The sequence below is a fragment of the Ranitomeya variabilis genome, chromosome 4 (assembly GCF_051348905.1).
Source record: "Ranitomeya variabilis isolate aRanVar5 chromosome 4, aRanVar5.hap1, whole genome shotgun sequence".
NCBI classification, from domain to species: Eukaryota; Metazoa; Chordata; class Amphibia; order Anura; family Dendrobatidae; genus Ranitomeya; species Ranitomeya variabilis.
The window spans coordinates 721,597,885-721,615,506 of record NC_135235.1 but is presented as its reverse complement, the minus strand read 5'-3'; the positions used below and the strand labels follow the sequence as shown (position 1 = coordinate 721,615,506).

Sequence of the window (17,622 nt, the reverse complement as noted above, 5' to 3'; positions counted from 1 at the left end):
ACACGAACATGAAGCCAGAAAATATACTGATGAAGGACAGGAGGTGCAGCAAAGAAGACCCAAGACAACTTACTCAAAAGGGAGGTAAGGCAATTCTAAAACAATCCACAGGGAAGAGATTGGAACAAAACAAAATCCTCTAAAATGCATGCTCGCAAACGCCAGAAGTCTGACAAACAAGATGGAAGAACTAGAAGCAGAAATATCTACAGGTAACTATGACATAGTGGGAATAACCGAGACATGGTTAGATGAAAGTTATGACTGGGCAATTAACTTACAGGGTTACAGTCTGTTTAGAAAGGTTCGTAAAAAATCGGAGAGGAGGAGGGGTTTGTCTTTATGTAAAAGTCTTGTCTAAAGTCCACTTTAAGGGAGGATATTAGCGAAGGGAATGAGGATGTCGAGTCCATAGGGTCAAAATACATGGAGGGAAAAATAGTAACAAAATTCTCATTGGGGTCTGTTACAAACCCCCGAAGTATAACAGAAATCATGGAAAGGCTACTACTAAGGCAGATAGATGAAGCTGCAACCCATAATGAGGTCCTTGTTATGGGGGACTTTAACTACCCGGATATTAACTGGGAAACAGACCTGCGAAACCCATAAAGGTAACAGATTTCTGCTAATAACCAAGAAAAATTATCTTTCACAATTGGTGCAGAATCCAACCAGAGGAGCAGCACTTTTAGACCTAATACTATCTAATAGACCTGACAAAATAACAAATCTGCAGGTCGTCAGGCATCTAGGAAATAGCGACCACAATATTGTACAGTTTCACTTGTCTTTCGCTAGGGGGACTTGTCAGGGAGTCACAAAAACACTGAACTTTCCGAAGGCAAAGTTTGACCAGCTTAGGCTAGTTTCACACGAGCGTTTATCCGGGCTGTGGAGGGATACGGACATCCTCTGTGAAGCCCCGCCCACTGCTGCGCATCTTCGTTCAGCTCCGACTACGGCTGTATGCGGCATGCGCACCCTATCTTTAACATTGGGTACGCAGGCCATGCCGCTGTATGCGGATGCCGCCGCATGCGTCGTTTTGGCGGTGCGACAACCTGCGCCAAACGCAACATGTGGCATTTTCGTGCAGATGCCGCACCGTTGAAATGACGCATGTGGCGGATCCGGCCTGCGTACCCAATGATAAAGATAGAGTGAGCAAGCCGCATGCTGCCGTAGGTGGAACTGAACAAAGAGGCGTGGCAGTGGGCGGGGCTTCATGGAGGAAGTCCGCATCGCTCCGCAGCCCAGATAAACGCTAGTGTGAAATTAGCCTTAGAGATGCCTTTAATCTGGGTGACTGGGACAATGTCCTCAGAAATATGAATACAGATAAGTGGAAAATGTTTAAGAACATCCTAAATAGGCACTGTAAGCGGTTTATACCTTGTGGGAATAAAAGGACAAGAAATAGGAAAGACCCAATGTAGCTTAACAAAGAGGTAAGAGGGGCAATTAACAGTAAAAAGAAAGCATTTAAACTACTAAAGCAGGATGGCACCAATGAAGCTCTAAAAAACTATAAGACGAAAAATACTTTATCTAAAAAACTAATTAAAGCTGCAAAAAAGGAAGCGGAGAAGCACATTGCTAAGGAGCATAAGGGTATGTGTCCACTGTCCGGATTGCCCGCACTTTGGAAGGAGCGGAAAACTCGCTTCGCCCAAAGCGCCGCCCCCTTCTGTACGAGCGTTGATTATGGACGTGTTCATTGCACACATCCAGAAACGCCGCACCCAATACATAGGACCCTGTTATTTACCTTGCGGTGATGGAGCGTTGCCTCAAGGTAAACAGACATGATGCATTCTAAAAAGACACCCTGCATGTCCGTAAACGCAGGGTCGCCGGATGCGTGTTCACATGCATAGTGGATACGGGATTTCATAAAATCCACTCCACTATGCTGTAACATCTGGACGCTGCGGGCTGAACGCTGCGGTTGTACGCAGCATTAAATCCGCAGCTAATCCAGATGTAATCCGGCCAGTGGACACATACCCTAAAACTAAACCCAAACTGTTCAACTACATCAATAGTAAAAGAATCATAAGTGAAAGTGTAGGCCCCTTAAAAAATTGTGAGGAAAGACTGGTTGTAGATGATGAGGAAAAAGCTAATATATTAAACACCTTCTTCTCCACGGTATTAACAGTGGAAAATAAAATGCTAGGTGAAATCCCAAGAAACAATGAAAACCCTATATTAAGGGTCACCAATCTAACCCAAGAAGAGGTAATGTAATAGACAAACCGTTATTTCTTATATTTAGGGACTCTATAGCTACGGGGTCTGTTCCACAGGACAAATGTGGTGCCAATATTCAAAAACGGCTCTAAAGGTGAACCTGGAAATTATAGGCCAGTAAGTCTAACTTCTACTGTTGGTAAAATATTTGAAGGGTTTCTGAGGGATGTTATTCTGGATTATATCAATGAGAATAACTGTTAACTCCATATCAGCATGGGTTTATGAGGATTCGCTCCTGTCAAACCAATCTACTCAGTTTTTATGAAGAGGTAAGCTATAGGCTGGACCAAGGTGAGTAATTGGACGTGGTATATCTTGATTTTTCCAAAGCGTTTGATACCGTGCCGCACAAGAGGTTGGTACACAAAATGAGAATGCTTGGTCTGGGGGAAAATGTGTGTAAATGAGTAAGTAACTTGCTTAGTGATAGAAAGCAGAGGGTGGTTATAAATGGTACATTCTCTAACTGGGTCGCTGTGACCAGTGGGGTACCGCAGGGGTCGGTATTGGGACCTGTTCTCTCCAACATATTTATTAACGATCTGGTAGAAGATTTACACAGTAAAATATCGTTATTTGCAGATGATACAAAACTATGTAAAGCAGTCAATACAAGAGAAGATAGTATTCTGCTACAGATGGATCTGGATAAGTTGGAAACTTAGGCTACTTTCACACTAGCGTCGTACTCGGCCCGTCGCAGTGCGTCGGGCCGACGTACCGATGCTAACGTTGTTTGCGCCGCACAACGGGTGCAGCGGATGCTGTTTTTAAACGCATCCGTTGCCCCATTCTGAGGTGCGGGGGCGGAGTTCCGGCCGCCCATGCGCGGTCGGAAAAGACGTTCTCGACGCAGCAAAAAACGTTGCAAGCAACGTTTTTTGCTGCCGACGGTCCGCCACAACACGACGCAACCATCGCACGACGGTTGCGACGTGTGTCAATGCGTCGCTAATGTTAGTCTATGGAGAAAAAAACGCATCCTGCAAGTACTTTTGCAGGATGCGTTTTTTCGCCAAAACGACGCATTGCGACGTATGCAAAAAAACGCTAGTGTGAACGTACCCTAAGGCCGAGAGGTGGCAGATGCGGTTTAACAATGATAAATGTAAGGTTATACACGTTAGAAGGAGGAATCAATATCACCATTACACACTGAACGGGAAACCACTGGGTAAATCTGACATGGAGAAGGACTTGGGGATCCTAGTTAATGATAAACTGAACTGGAGCAGACAGTGCCAGGCAGCAGCTGCCAAGGCAAACAGGATCATGGGGTGCATTAAAAGAGGTCTGAATACACATGATGAGACCATTATACTGTCTCTGTACAAATCCCTGGTTAGACCGCACATGGAGTACTGTGTCCAGTTTTGGGCACCGGTGCTCAGGAAGGATATAATGGAACTAGAGCGAGTACAAAGGAGGGCAAGAAAATTAATAAAGGGGGATGGGGAAACTACAATACCCAGAGAGATTAGCAAAATTAGGATTATTTAGTCTAGAAAAAAGAAGACTGTGGGGCGATCTAATAACCATGTATAAGCAAATAAGGGGACAATACAAATATCTCTCCGAGGACCTGTTTATACCAAGAAAGGTGACAGTCACAAGGGGGCATTTACATACAGATAATTATAGGCCAAGTGTATTTAGTTCTATTACCTGGTGATGTGAGGGGAGGGGGATCCTCCATCATGATGTCCTTGTACAGATCTCTGTGTCCTTCTAAATACTTCCACTCCTCCATGGAGAAATAGACAGCGACATCCTGACACCTTATAGGAACCTGACACATACAATGATACCGTCATCCCCCCGATCCCTTCATACCGTTACTGTATAATGTCCCAGCATTCCCAGCAGTGTCACCTCTCCAGTCAGCAGCTCAATCATCTTGTAGGTGAGTTCTAGGATCTTCTGGTCATTGATGTCCTCATGGATCAGGAGGTGAGGTGCAGGGCCCGTGATTGGGCTCAGGGGTCTTCCCCATCCCTCAGACACAGGGTCCTGACAGTGCTCACTAGAGGTCTTCTTCACTACTGTGTAATCCTAGTTATGGAGAGACACATTAATAAATCTCACTACAGACATTTCCAGAGTCCTCACCTCTCCAGTTCTGTCCATCTGTTATTCCCATAGATAAGAATGATGTAATGTGACGTCATCAGAATCTCTCACCTCTCCAGTAAGCCGGAAGAGGATCTCTAGGGTGAGGTGTAATATCCTCTCCGCCATCTTGTCTCTGTCCATATCCATCCTTGATGGGTAAATCAGGAAAATGCTCTTTTATAGAAGATCTTCACTGAGAGGATCCGATATTGTAGAGACCTGAATGAGAAGATGATGAGCCGATGTAACATCATAAGAATCCTGTGTAATAATACAATTACTGGAGATAATAAGGGAAACAAATGAGGAAATAGATCGTGTAGATGTTGTATTCTCTTGTATGGACTGGAACATAAGTTGAACTGTTGACTAAGACATCTCCTCCATGCCCCAATCTCTGGCTATGTTACTCACTGGTTCAGCAACTGAGTGACTATAGGAATTACAAGTTCGTTGGGAATGACCAAGAAATACAGAGACCGGTGGGGACCCAAGCAGTAATGGTATTGTTATTATTTTACTACATACCGCTTTCTTCCCTGACATCTACTAATAAAACCTATATATTTAGGCCACAGACAACAAGCAGTTTCTTCCTCGGAGTCGGCAGCTGAATACGTTCCTCATAGACTCATCTTCCATAACGCTAATTCTCGTCTCATTTACCGACCCTGGAATCGGCATTAGTAATACTGCAGGAGATATTCATTACACGTGACAGGAGAAATAACGACTTCATGATGAGGACGACATCTTCATCTCCTACTACGGCTCTAGGAACAGATCTGTCCAGAGTCGGTCACTGACTCCATCCCCACCGGCCTCTATATGGAGGTTTCCCGACAATACTGTGTGGAGGCCCCGTACTATGAGAGTAATACATGTTTCCTTGGTTCCCGTCTTTTATAGTTGGGCCGTTTGTATCTATCAGCGGAAAAGGAACAAAACCATTGTGATTCTTGTAAGGAGACAACACAAACCCCCTAAATATAACATTATATAACAAACCCACAATCTGTGACTCTTCAGGGTAAATCGCTCTCTCACCATTGGATTAGAGCTGATACTATGGAGCTAAAGGGACTAAACAGACTTTCTGTCACCTCCATAAAGGGGCACTTTTACGTGTTTGTCAGAACTGTCCGAGGATTATTAGAGGTGATAGTTTCCCCCCAATTAGAAGGGACACCTGTGGATATTGGGGTCTTTACCTGCTACAGTTCTGGTGTGGACCCTCCACCAGCAGAGCCGCACTCCACATATATAGCTGCTCTGTGCGCACAGGACCTGTGATGAGGTCACAGAAGGGGAGGAGTCAGGGGTCACATGATCAGGGGCCTCAGTGTATGCAGGACTCTGCTGTGCTGGTTGTCATGGTGCTGGATGAGGGGAAGTTTGTGTGTGGGGTCAGGAGGGGTTTACAGTGTGGATGTAGCTGAGCCGTGTGTACGAGGTGTACGGAGCGGAGTCGTGTGTGTACGAGGTGTACGGAGCGGAGTCGTGTGTGTACGAGGTGTACGGAGCGGAGTCGTGTGTGTACGAGGTGTACGGAGCGGAGCCGTGTGTGTACGAGGTGTACGGAGCGGAGCCGTGTGTGTACGAGGTGTACGGAGCGGAGTCGTGTGTGTACGAGGTGTACGGAGCGGAGCCGTGTGTGTACGAGGTGTACGGAGCGGAGCCGTGTGTGTACGAGGTGTACGGAACAGAGCCGTGTGTGTACGAGGTGTACGGAGCGGAGTCGTGTGTGTACGAGGTGTACGGAGTGGAGCTGCATATGTACGAGGTGTACGGAGCGGAGCCGTGTGTGTACGAAGTGTACGGAGCGGAGCTGTGTGTGTACGAGGTGTACGGAGCGGAGCCGTGTGTGTACTAGGTGTACGGAGCGGAGCCGTGTGTGTACGAGGTGTACGGAGCGGAGCCGTGTGTGTACGAGGTGTACGGAGCGGAGCCGTGTGTGTACGAGGTGTACGGAGCAGAGCCGTGTGTGTACGAGGTGTACGGAGCGGAGTCGTGTGTGTACGAGGTGTACGGAGCGGAGCTGCATATGTACGAGGTGTACGGAGCGGAGCCGTGTGTGTGCGAGGTGTACGGAGTGGAGTTGTGTGTGTACAAGTTGTACGGAGTGGAGATGCGTATGTATGAGGTGTACGGAGTGGAGCCACGCATGTACAAGATGTATGGAGCGGAGCCGTGTGTGTAAGGAGTGGAGTTGTGTGTGTACGAGGTGTACGGAGTGGAGCTGCGTAGGTATGAGGTTATGGAGCGGAGCCGCGCATGTACGAGGTGTATGGAGCGGAGCCGTGTGTGTACGAGGTGTACGGAGCGGAGCCATGATTATAATCAGCCTTTGGGGGTTTTCTATGCATCTAGAAGGTTGATGTGTGGTGATGGGAGAGCGGGCTCAGTACTTGATCAAGTATCCGGGTATTGGGTGTTATACTCACGTGTTTAGCGGCTATTAAACAGCCAATAAACACTCGGGGATTGCCCACCATACACAGTAATGACATAAACATGTTGGCTACTGGCATTACTGTGACTGCCCGCCACATAGTATCATCAAGTCTGTATAGGACCTGGTGACGCCATGTTTGGAGCATTGCACACGGACATAGTGTAGGGAGAGTTTCTGCTGGCCTTACATTAAACCAACAGCCCTTTTCATCACTAATTCAAATGCAAGTGCTTCTCACAAAATTAGAATATCATCAAAAAGTTAACTTTTTTCTGTTGTTCAATTCAAAAAGTGAAACTCATATATTATGTAGAGTTATTACAAACAGTGATCTATTTCAAGTGTTTATTTCTGTTACTGTTGATGATTATGGCTTACAGCCAATGAAAACCCAAAAGTCTTTATCTCAGTAAATTGGAAAAATAAACAAAAAACACCTGCAAAGGCTTCCTAAGCGTATAAAAATGTCCCATAGTCTGTTTCAGTAGGCTCCACAATCATGGGGAAGACTGCTGACTTGACATATGTCCAGAAGGCAGTTACAGACACACTCCACAAGGAAGGTAAGCCACAAAAGGTCATTGCTAAAGAAGCTGGCTGTTCACAGAGTGCTGTATCCAAGCATATTAATGGAAAGCTGAGTGGAAGGAAAAAGTGTGGTAGAAAAAGGTGCACAAGGGGGGCGTGGCTTGGGCATGAAGCTGTGAGCACACATCTCTCCTGAGCTCCAGCGTGCCTGAGACCTCTGCAGCAATTACATAGCCACCATCAGCTCCACTCACCCACCTATGTTGAAGAGCAAGGTCAGGCTCCGCTCCCAGGCACCCAGGGAGCTCACAGCGGGTCCCGCAGGCTCCAATATCACCAGGTACATGTCGGTGTCTGGAAGCGCGGGAAAGAGAGCAGCTCCTTCGGCCATGATAGAGGGGGTGGTGCCTCCTCCTCCATGCAGCAGCATTCACACAGGAGCTCCCCACCTGGGACTGCAGGCACACGGAGGAATGGGGCCACAGTAGAGGAGGCACAGGAGAGAGGACGAGTGACTGCTGCACCAGGGACCAGCCGCTCACCACATAAGCTGACGGGAGAGAGCCGGGCACAGAGCAAGGGAGAGGTGAGAGATGCGACCTGCCCCTCCCCCCCTGGACAGACCGTGTCACAAGCTGAGCTGGCTGAGGACTTGTCTCCCCCTATACTGCACACTTATCAGGCTCAGGAAACTGAAATGGGCCCCCCACTACTACCACCAGGGAGACATGAGAGAGAGACTTCTCCCAGCCTAGTGCCCCAGGACATTGTGCCCACCATCAATGTATCTTATGGCCTCCCCGCACAGGCTCCTGTTAGGTCCCTGGGCTCTGATGACTATATAACTGCCTCTGAGCTGAGAGCGCAGCTGAGTGCCTTCCCTACAAAGGCTGACATGGAGGGCTATATACAGCGCCTGGAGGCAGTGTGCAGGAGTGAAGTGGGGTCCCTTAAGGAGGAAGTGTCCCATCTTACCACCACTGTCTCTGCATTAGAAGCTAAAGTGGAGTCTCTTTCCTCACAATTGCAGAGTCAGCAGCAGCTTCTGGACCTACACTCCGAGACTTTCAATGTGGTCCTAGATATGCTGGAGGACTCTGAGAACAGGAACCGGAGGAATAATATCAGGCTCCGTGGGATCCCTGAGTCCGTAGCTCCATGTGACCTCCCCTCGGCCCTCCATGGCATTTTCAATTCTCTCTTAGGGAGGTCGCCCACTGAACACATTGAAATTGACAGAGCCCACCGTTCGCTAGGCCCAAAGAACCCCGATACATCTAAGCCGAGGGACATCATCTGTAGGATTCACTATTTCCAAACTAAGGATGACAACATGCGTAAGGCGAGGGACCACTATGCTATTGACTTTAATGGATCTGATGTCCTTCTTTTGTCCGACCTCTCACGCTTCACCCTGGCTAAACGGAGGGCTCTACGCCCCCTCCTGGAGGTGCTGTGGGAAAATAAGATCCCCTACAGTTGGGGTTACCCATTTCAGTTACAAGTACGCAGTGATAAAGGATTGATAACTTTGAGATCCCCGTCAGATCTGAAGAACTTCACCGCTGCACTGGGCTTACCTTTGGTCACACTGGGAGACTGTCCTCACCTTACTGCGTCTGACCTATGGGGCCCACGCCGTGTTGGTAGCCCCCCGCCGGGTCGCTGGGAAAGAGGAAACGGGGCTCCCACCGTAGACGTGCCTCCGTTATTCATGCTGATGACATTTGATCACCTAATTCAAACCTTATGATCACTACCGTCCCTTTTCTCTTTTTGCTTTCTTGCCGCCTGCGTTGTTCTTCCGTATTGCCAGGCTTCCACGAGGGGCTTGGTCGTGACTTTGTTTTAGCCTGTTAATTATGGATGGATTGGAGCCACATGTTTTGTAGCGGTGATATTTCTATTTGATTCTACCTAGGACTCCTGAGCGGAGTTCCTAGCATGGTTCATTTTGCACTATTTTTGAATGTCCACCTACTTCAATTGTCTCCTCATGTACTGTGCTCAACTGTCGCATTAATGTGCTACTGTTATTCTATGTTGGCTATCGCTGCTCTTTCTCCTGAAATTTGACTATTGATGATACCCCTTAGGGGGCTTGTTATGACTCTGCTCATTTCGACAAATGTACTTGGCCCATGATCCGCTGTTATGTTCGTTAACAATGTTTATGTTACCAGGGTCATGGGCCTACTGGGTAGAGTTGGATTTTTTTTATTTTCTTTTTTTGCTGAAGGGGCTCGGCTGGTTGCTCTCTGCTCAATCACCTCCCCACTAGGGTGTGTCTCTGACACTACTTCTCAGAGTTTTCTCTGATATTGTTCTGTACCCTTGAGGCCTAGTGGCTTCTTGGTTTTTCTCTTTCTTCTTGGTCGGAATCCTGTCTTCCGGCTGAACTACTACCTTTCCTTGGTGCTTTACTTTCTCTGTTTTTATTTTTCCCCACTTCCCACCCCTCCTACTCCTCTCCGACCCGATTATACCACTCTCAGGCCCGATAGTTCCTATGGCATCCCTACAACTCTGCTCGCTTAATGTCAGGCGGTTTAATGTCCCTGAAAAGCGATCAAAGGTTTTATACGGTATGCATAAGAAGCGGGTTGACATACTTCTGCTGCAGGAGACACATTTCCGATCAGACAAAATCCCTAAGCTTACCCATAAATACTACACACAGTGGTTCCATGGCAGTAACTCTGACTCCAAGTCTAAATGAGTCAGCATTGCATTGCACAAGTCTTTACAGGCTCAGGTAGTTGCCTCTAAAGCGGATTCTAATGGTCGATATGTGTTTTTGCAGCTTAAAATTGCCCATGATTTGTTCACCATAGCTAACATTTATCTCCCCAATCAAGACCAGGTCCGAGCGTGCAGAAAGTACCTACGGGACCTCTCGGCCTTTGCGGAAGGCTACGTGATTATGGGAGGGGACTTCAATATGGTGTTGGACCGCGCTGTGGATTCCTCTTCGGGCAGGTCGGCGGTGTCCCTCTCACAGGTGAAGAGACTGCGGCGGGCCCTGATGGACTCAAGGTTGGTGGATGTATGGAAATTACTCCTCCCCACTCCCCGAGATTATACCTACTTCTCCACAGTACATAATTCCTATAGTAGATTGGATTATTTTTTGATCAGCCACGGGCTCCTGTCTTTTGACCCAAAGCCTTACATTGACATGATGTTGTGGTTGGACCATGCCCTGGTTTTGCTCTCCCTCCGGATGCCGAGCCTTTCTCCGAGAGAATGGACCTGGTCCTTAAACCCTGGTCTCCTTGGAGATCTAATGTGTCAGGCTGCCGTGCGAACAGCAATATCAGACTTTCTAGATTTTCACAAGCATGACCCCACGGCTATCCCATACCAATGGGAGGCTTTGAAAGGAGTTATACGGGGAGTATTTATACAACAGGGGGCCCGAATGAAGAGAGAGAGGGAGGCTAACATTGTGGGTTTGTTGACTCATGTCCAAACTCTGGAATTGGACCATAGACGGACTAGAGATGCTGGGGTGCTGGCTGATCTCCTTCGGGCACGCTGTGAGTTGAGTGCCTTGTTGGACACGACGTTAGCACGACAGAGGGACCGCTTTCATAAATTTCTATACAAGTACTCTGATAAACCCGGGAGAACTCTAGCGAGGTTTTTGAACCCCCGTGCCCCCACCACTTATATCCATACCATGAGGTCTGCTACAGGTAAACTGGTCCATTTTCCTGAGGAGATTGTGGACTCATTCAGAGCATATTATGACTCTCTCTACAATTTAAGCGGCCCGTTGTCTGATATGTCCCCTTCTGAGTTTCAAGCACGGGTGGACAACTACATTAGGGACACTGAGCTCCCGTCTATGTCAGTGGAGGAGTCTGAGGCCCTGGAGAGTCCTCACTCGGAACAGGAGGTTTTAGACACGATAAAATCTTTGGCTAATGGTAAAAGCCCTGGTCCTGACGGTTTCTCTGCCGCCTTCTATAAGTTATCTGCGAATTCCCTGGTCCCCTTCATGACCAAACTGTTTAACTCCATCTCGGCCAACTGCCCCTTTGCCCCTCAAATGCTGATGGCCACAATCACCGTGATTCCTAAACCGGGGAAAGATCCTCTATTGTGTGCAAGCTATAGGCCCATATCCCTCATTAATGTGGATGTGAAGGTGTTCGCGAAAGTGTTAGCTGGTAGACTGAACCCTATTTTCCCTGGGTCCATCCATAGTGATCAGGTGGGCTTTGTGCCTGATCAAGGAGACCAGGGTTTCACATCAGAAGACGTTGCATCTGACCTCGTACATGCGCACAGGAAAGGTACCAGCATGTTTATTATCTATTGACGCTGAGAAGGCGTTTGATCGCCTAAGTTGGACCTTTCTACGTGCCTCCCTGAAGCAACTGGGGGTGGGACCTAACATGTTGGAGAGGATTTTTGCTCTGTATCATAGGCCTACGGCCTGTCTTAGAGTGAACGGCACCCTTTCCCCGCCCATTGACATAAGAAACGGGACCCGTCATGGTTGCCCCCTTTCCCCCTTACTTTATATCCTTGCGATGGAGCATCTGGCAGTGGCATTACGGAAGACACCTGATATTGAGGGTCTGCGGATTGGCCAACATGAGTTTAAGATATCCCTGTATGCGGATGATTTATTGCTGTACATTACCAACCCGACCGTGGCTTTCCCTGTACTCCTCCATGAGTTCCGTAGGTTCGGGGAAGTTTCAAACTTTAAAGTTAACTATTCCAAGATGGAGGCGCTCAATATCTCCCTGCCTGATGATCTAGTCTCTCAGCTCCAGGCGTCCTTCTCTTTTAAGTGGAAGACCGACGCCTTAAAATATTTAGGAGTCTTAATACCTGCTGACACTAGCGCAACATATGCTCTGAACTACGTCCCGCTCCTGCAGAAAACTATCTCGGACCTTAAACGGTATGGCAGAACTCAGCTATCTTGGTTCGGACGGGTGGGAGTAGTCAAAATGGATATTTTACCCCGATTTCTCTATCTCTTTCAGACTGCTCCAGTGCAGGTTCCGGATTGCTTTTTCAGGCGCCTGCAGTCGGCCATCAATAGCTTTATTTGGGGAACTAAGAAGCCGCGGACTCGATTCTCAGTGTTAGTGAGACCCAAGACTAAAGGGGGGTAGGCCTTCCTGATTTTAAACGTTATTATCAGGCAGTCTTGCTCTCTAGGATTGTCGATTGGAGGTTTGGTGATGCTCATAAACAATGGGTGCTCCTTTTATCGCCCTCTTCTTTGTACTGGTTGCCTTGGCTGGGGTGGACCGGATGCCCACCTGTGTCGAGTTTTGCTCCACTCACACAGATTGTTTTGAGGTTTTGGGATAGATCCTATGTGAAATTACGCCTGACCTCCCGATTGAGCAGACTGAGTCCCCTTTTTGACAATCCGGCCTTTCCCCCAGCAATGAATAGATCTACATATCTTTGTTGGTCACGACTTGACGGGGTAGGACTGGGTCAGGTGAAGGATAAGCTCGCAGGGCTCTGCGGTGTGCGGGGGTTACGAAGTTCTGGTCTTACACCACCGCTGTCCTCGCTAGAGTTTCTGCAATTGCGGAGCTTTCTTTTCAGTGTGCCGATGGCGGTGGTGACGCCATTTGAGTCCCTGATGCTCCCTACCGAGGGTCCTTCCCACGTGGTTTCGGTGCTCTATGGCCTGGTCTTGAATTCACTTCCCCCTACTACGCTTGCATTTATGGAGGCTTGGGAGAGGGACCTGGGGATCACCTTTTCTGAGGCGGATAGTCTCAAAATCTTCACTCTTGCATATAAGATGACGATGTCCAGTCAGGCACAGGAGAAGAATTATAAATTGCCGACACGCTGGTATAGGTGTCCCACCCTTCTCCACAGGATTAACCCGGAGATCTCGGACGCCTGCTGGAGATGTGGCTTCGCCACGGGCTCTATGCTTCATGTTTGGTGGTCCTGTGGTCCCCTGCAACCCTTCTGGAACTCAGTTTTCGATGCCTTTCACTTGATGACTGGGGTCCGCCACGAGCCCTCCCCCCAAATGGCCCTACTGTCCCTGATACCTAGCTCGATAGCTTCCGTAAAAAAGGGGATCCTGAGATTTTGCCTAATAGCTGCTAGGGCAGTTATTCCCCGACATTGGAGGTCCACTGAGGTCCCCTCCACGGAGGAATGGATAGCTGAAATGGATAGATTACCTCATCTGGAGTCGCTGGTGGCGGGTGATGGTGATGCTGCATATGACCAGGGATGCACCTGGTTTGTCTGGCAATTCTTCAAGGAGAGCACAGGGTTCCTGACCTGGTTGCGTACATACTCATAATTCTCAATACGTGGGCGTGTACTTGGCTGGGTCTCCCTTAACCCGCCCTCCCCTCTCCCTCCTTACTCCCCTTCTTTCCCGTTCCCCCCCCTCTCCCCCCCCCCTTTTTTTTCTTCTTTCTCTCTTTCTTTCCTTTTCTCCTATCTCTACAATTGCTTTTCTTATAGGTTCTGTATTTTGTATATAAGGTCCATGTCCCGACGTGATTCTCAAGATGAGAAGCATGTACCCTTTATGTGCCAGAGTCCTTGTTCAATTACACTTGTGCTGTGTTCTCAGAGGAGTAATGTATAGCTCTGGACATTGTAATGATTCTTTTTATTGTTTTTCCTGTTTAAAATTTAAATTAAAAATTTCAATAAATATATTTACTGAAAAAGGTGTGCAAGTAACCGGGATAACTGCAGCTTTGAAAGGCTTGTTACAAAAAGGCCATTCAAAAAATTGGGGGAAATTCACAATGAGTGGACTGCTGCTGGAGTCATTGCTTCAAGAGCCACCACACACAGACATATCCAGGACATGGGCTACAAGTGTCGCATTCCTTGTGTCAAATCATTCATGACCAATAGAAAACTCCAGGAACGTCTTACCTGGGCCAAGGAGAAAATGAACTGGACTGTTGCTCAGTGGTCCAAGGTGTTGTTTTCAGATGAAAGTAAATTTAGCATTTGGAAATCGAGGTCCCAGAGTCTGGAGGAAGAGTGGAGAGGTAGACAATCCAAGGTGCTTGAGGTCTAGTGTGAAGTTTCCACAATCAGTGATGGTTTGGGGAGCCATGTCATCTGCTGGTGTAGGTCCACTGTGTTTTATCAAGACCAAAGTCAGCGCAGCCGTCTACCAGGAAATTTTACAGCACTTGCCCCTGACGAAGCCACCGTGTGTGGCAACACGCGTTGGGCTGCACAGCCCCACAGACTTCAGGCACCTTGACTGATAGGACCGATAGGTTTGACTGATTGGAGAGACCTCTGTTGCATATGTGGATCTCCTTACCTGACTGAACTGAATAAGTATGGAGCTCTTTCTACGATAATGCATTTGTTGTGAAAACCCTGATTTTTACTGGTGTCTATTATGACTTGTTATTTGGCATTGTATAGCCTGTTGGGAAAGAGGTAATTCAGGGTGGACAAAGATCACACTTTTTTCTTGTCTTTATATGGTGTGTCCCTGTTACCTTCCCCCTGTACTTCTTAGAATCCATTATATGGGGACTCTGTGCGGGGTGATGGACCCCTTCCTTAGGCTCTCACAGGGATTGCACTATTATTGGTAACAACTGTTCTCTAGTATTCTCATATACCTTGGCTATATAACATTCTTTTATATATGTTGGAGGTCATATTATTGTGTATTCAAGCAATATGACGAGCAAGCTATGGATGTGACTCTCCACTACTAAAATAACTCTGTGTAGTCTATTAAGAATTGCTGTTTGATTAATTGCTTTTGGAGAGTTCTTTTTTCCTTATCAGGTGCCAACAATATTATTGTCCGTGGGGTTAGCTCTTCCCTTGGTCATTGTGGGCATTTTCTGCCTTTGAATTGTTTTTAATGTTTAACCCCTTCCCGACCTGTGACACAGCGTATGCGTCATGAAAGTCGGTGCCAACCCGACCTGTAACGAATATGCAGTGTCCCTGCAGGTCGGGTGAAAGGGTTAACTCCAATTTCAACCGATCTGCAGGGACAAGGGGAGTGGTACTTCAGCCCAGGGGGGGTGGCTTCGCCCCCCCGTGGCTACGATCGCTCTGATTGGCTGTTGAAAGTGAAACAGCCAATCAGAGCAAACTGTAATATTTCACCTATGAAAATTGATGAAATATTACAATCCAGCCATGGCCGATGCTGCAATAGTATCTGCCATGGCTGGAGACCCCGATCTGCCCCCCCCCCACCGCCACCGATCTCCTCCTCTCCGTCCTGTCATGTCCCCTGCTCCCCTCTGTCCTCCTGTCCGCTCCCCCATCCTCCTGTCCGCTCCCCCCGTGCTCCGATCCACCCCCTGTGCTCCGATCCCCCCCCATACTTACCGACCTCCGGTGTCCGTCGGTCTTCTCCATGGGCGCCGCCATCTTCAAAATGGTGGGCGCATGCGCAGTGCGCCCGCCGAATCTGTGGGCCGGCAGAGTCTTTCCAGGTACATTTTGATCGCTGTGATAGGTTCACAGCGATCAAAATAAAAAAATAGTAAATAAACCGCCCCCTTTATCACCCCCCATAGGTAGGGAACATAAAAAAATAAAGACAATATATTTATTTTTATTTTTCCACTAGGGTTAGGGTTAGGGATAGGGTTGCACTTAGGGTTAGTGTTGCACTGAGGATTAGGGTTGTACTTAGGGTTGCACATAGGGTTACGGTTGCACTTAGGGTTAGGGTTGCACTTAGGGTTGCACTTAGGGTTAGGGTTGCACTTAGGGTTAGGGTTGCACTTAGGGTTGCACTTAGGGTTAGGGTTGCACTTAGGGTTAGGGTTGCACTTAGGGTTAGGGTTGCACTTAGGGTTAGGGTTGCACTTAGGGTTAGGGTTAGAATTAGGGTTAGGGTTGCAATTAGGGTTAGGGTTGCAATTAGGGTTGGGGTTGAAATTAGGGTTAGAATTAGGGTTAGGGTTGCACTTAGGGTTAGAATTAGGGTTAGGGTTGCAATTAGGGTTAGGGTTAGAATTAGGGTTAGGTTTACAATTTGGGTTAGGGTTAAAATTAGGTTTAGGGTTAGAATTAGGCTATGTGCACACGGTGCGGATTTGGCTGGGGATCCGCAGCGGATTGGTCACTGCGGATTCATAGCAGTTTTCCATCACGTTTACAGTACCTATGGAAAACCAAATCTGCAGTGCCCATGGTGCGAAAAATACTGCGCGGAAACGCTGCTTTGTATTTTCCGCAGCATGTCAATTCTTTGTGCGGATTTCGCAGCGTTTTACACCTGCTTCATAATAGGAATCCACAGGTGAAATCCGCATAAAAAACACTGGAAATCCGCGGTAAATCCGCAGGTTAAGCGCAGTGTTATGGTCTGGTGGTTTAGGAGCAACATGGGACGAGCTCTGGAGGAGGTGGTACCTGTACTGACCGCAGTTCCTGAACTAAACACAACACTAGAAGTAGCTGTGGGATGTTCCTGTCACTCCCTAGACACCTCGTCACAGCCGGAGAACTAACTACCCCTAAAGATGGAAACAGGAAAGCTATCTTGCCTCAGAGAAAATCCCCAAAGGATAGACAGCCCCACAAATATTGACTGTGAGTGGAGAGGGAAATGACATAGGCAGAATGAAACCAAGATGTAGCAAAGGAGGCCACTTCTAACTAGATAGATAGAACAGGACAGAATACTGTGCGGTCAGTATTAAAAACTAGAAAAATCCACCACAGAGTTTACAAAAATCTCCACACCTGACTAAAGGTGTGGAGGGCAAATCTGCTTTCCCAGAGCTTCCAGCTTAACTGAATATATCCATACTGACAAGCTGGACTAGAAAAAACATAGAATGAGCTGAACGATTAAGTCCACAACAAGTGGACAGCAAAAGAACAAGCAAGGACTTATCTTTGCTGAACTGGACAGAATATCAGGGAAATCCGAGGAGAGATGTGAATCCAACCAGGAAACATTGACAACTGGCACTGGCTGAAGGATTAGAGCCAGGCTAAATAGCCGAGCCAGAAGAGACAATCAGTGGAAGCAGCTGCTACTGCTAAATCCAAGAAGCAGCCGTTCCACCCAAAACCACTGGAGGGAGCCCAAGAGCAGAACTCACAAAAGTGCCATTTACAACCACCGGAGGGAGCCCAAGAGCGGAATTCACAACAGTGCAGTGCGTTTTACCTGCGGATTTTTCAAAACCGGTGCGGAAAAATCTGCACACAAATCCGCAATGTGGGCACATAGCCTTAGGGTTAGGGTTTTAATTAGAGTTAGGGTTGGAATTAGGGTTAAGATTAGGGTT

At 47.7% G+C, this 17,622-nt stretch overlaps 2 protein-coding genes and 1 pseudogene across 3 annotated transcripts in view; all 3 read right to left on the bottom strand.

The window, feature by feature from the left end:
- The window catches only part of LOC143766678 (uncharacterized), a 164,028-nt pseudogene that overhangs the window by 64,597 nt on the left and 81,809 nt on the right, over positions 1-17,622 (bottom strand). Inside the window, exons 3-4 of the transcript XR_013213612.1 lie at positions 4,132-4,311; positions 3,925-4,048 (exon numbers count right to left, since the gene is read on the bottom strand). The product of XR_013213612.1 is annotated as an uncharacterized LOC143766678 (transcript). The remainder of the gene's footprint in view (positions 1-3,924; positions 4,049-4,131; positions 4,312-17,622) is intronic.
- LOC143766647 (uncharacterized) overlaps positions 1-17,622 on the bottom strand; it is a 371,066-nt gene that overhangs the window by 273,047 nt on the left and 80,397 nt on the right. The gene's annotated exons all lie outside the window — the stretch shown is intronic.
- LOC143767084 (uncharacterized) overlaps positions 1-17,622 on the bottom strand; it is a 93,128-nt gene that overhangs the window by 17,491 nt on the left and 58,015 nt on the right. The gene's annotated exons all lie outside the window — the stretch shown is intronic.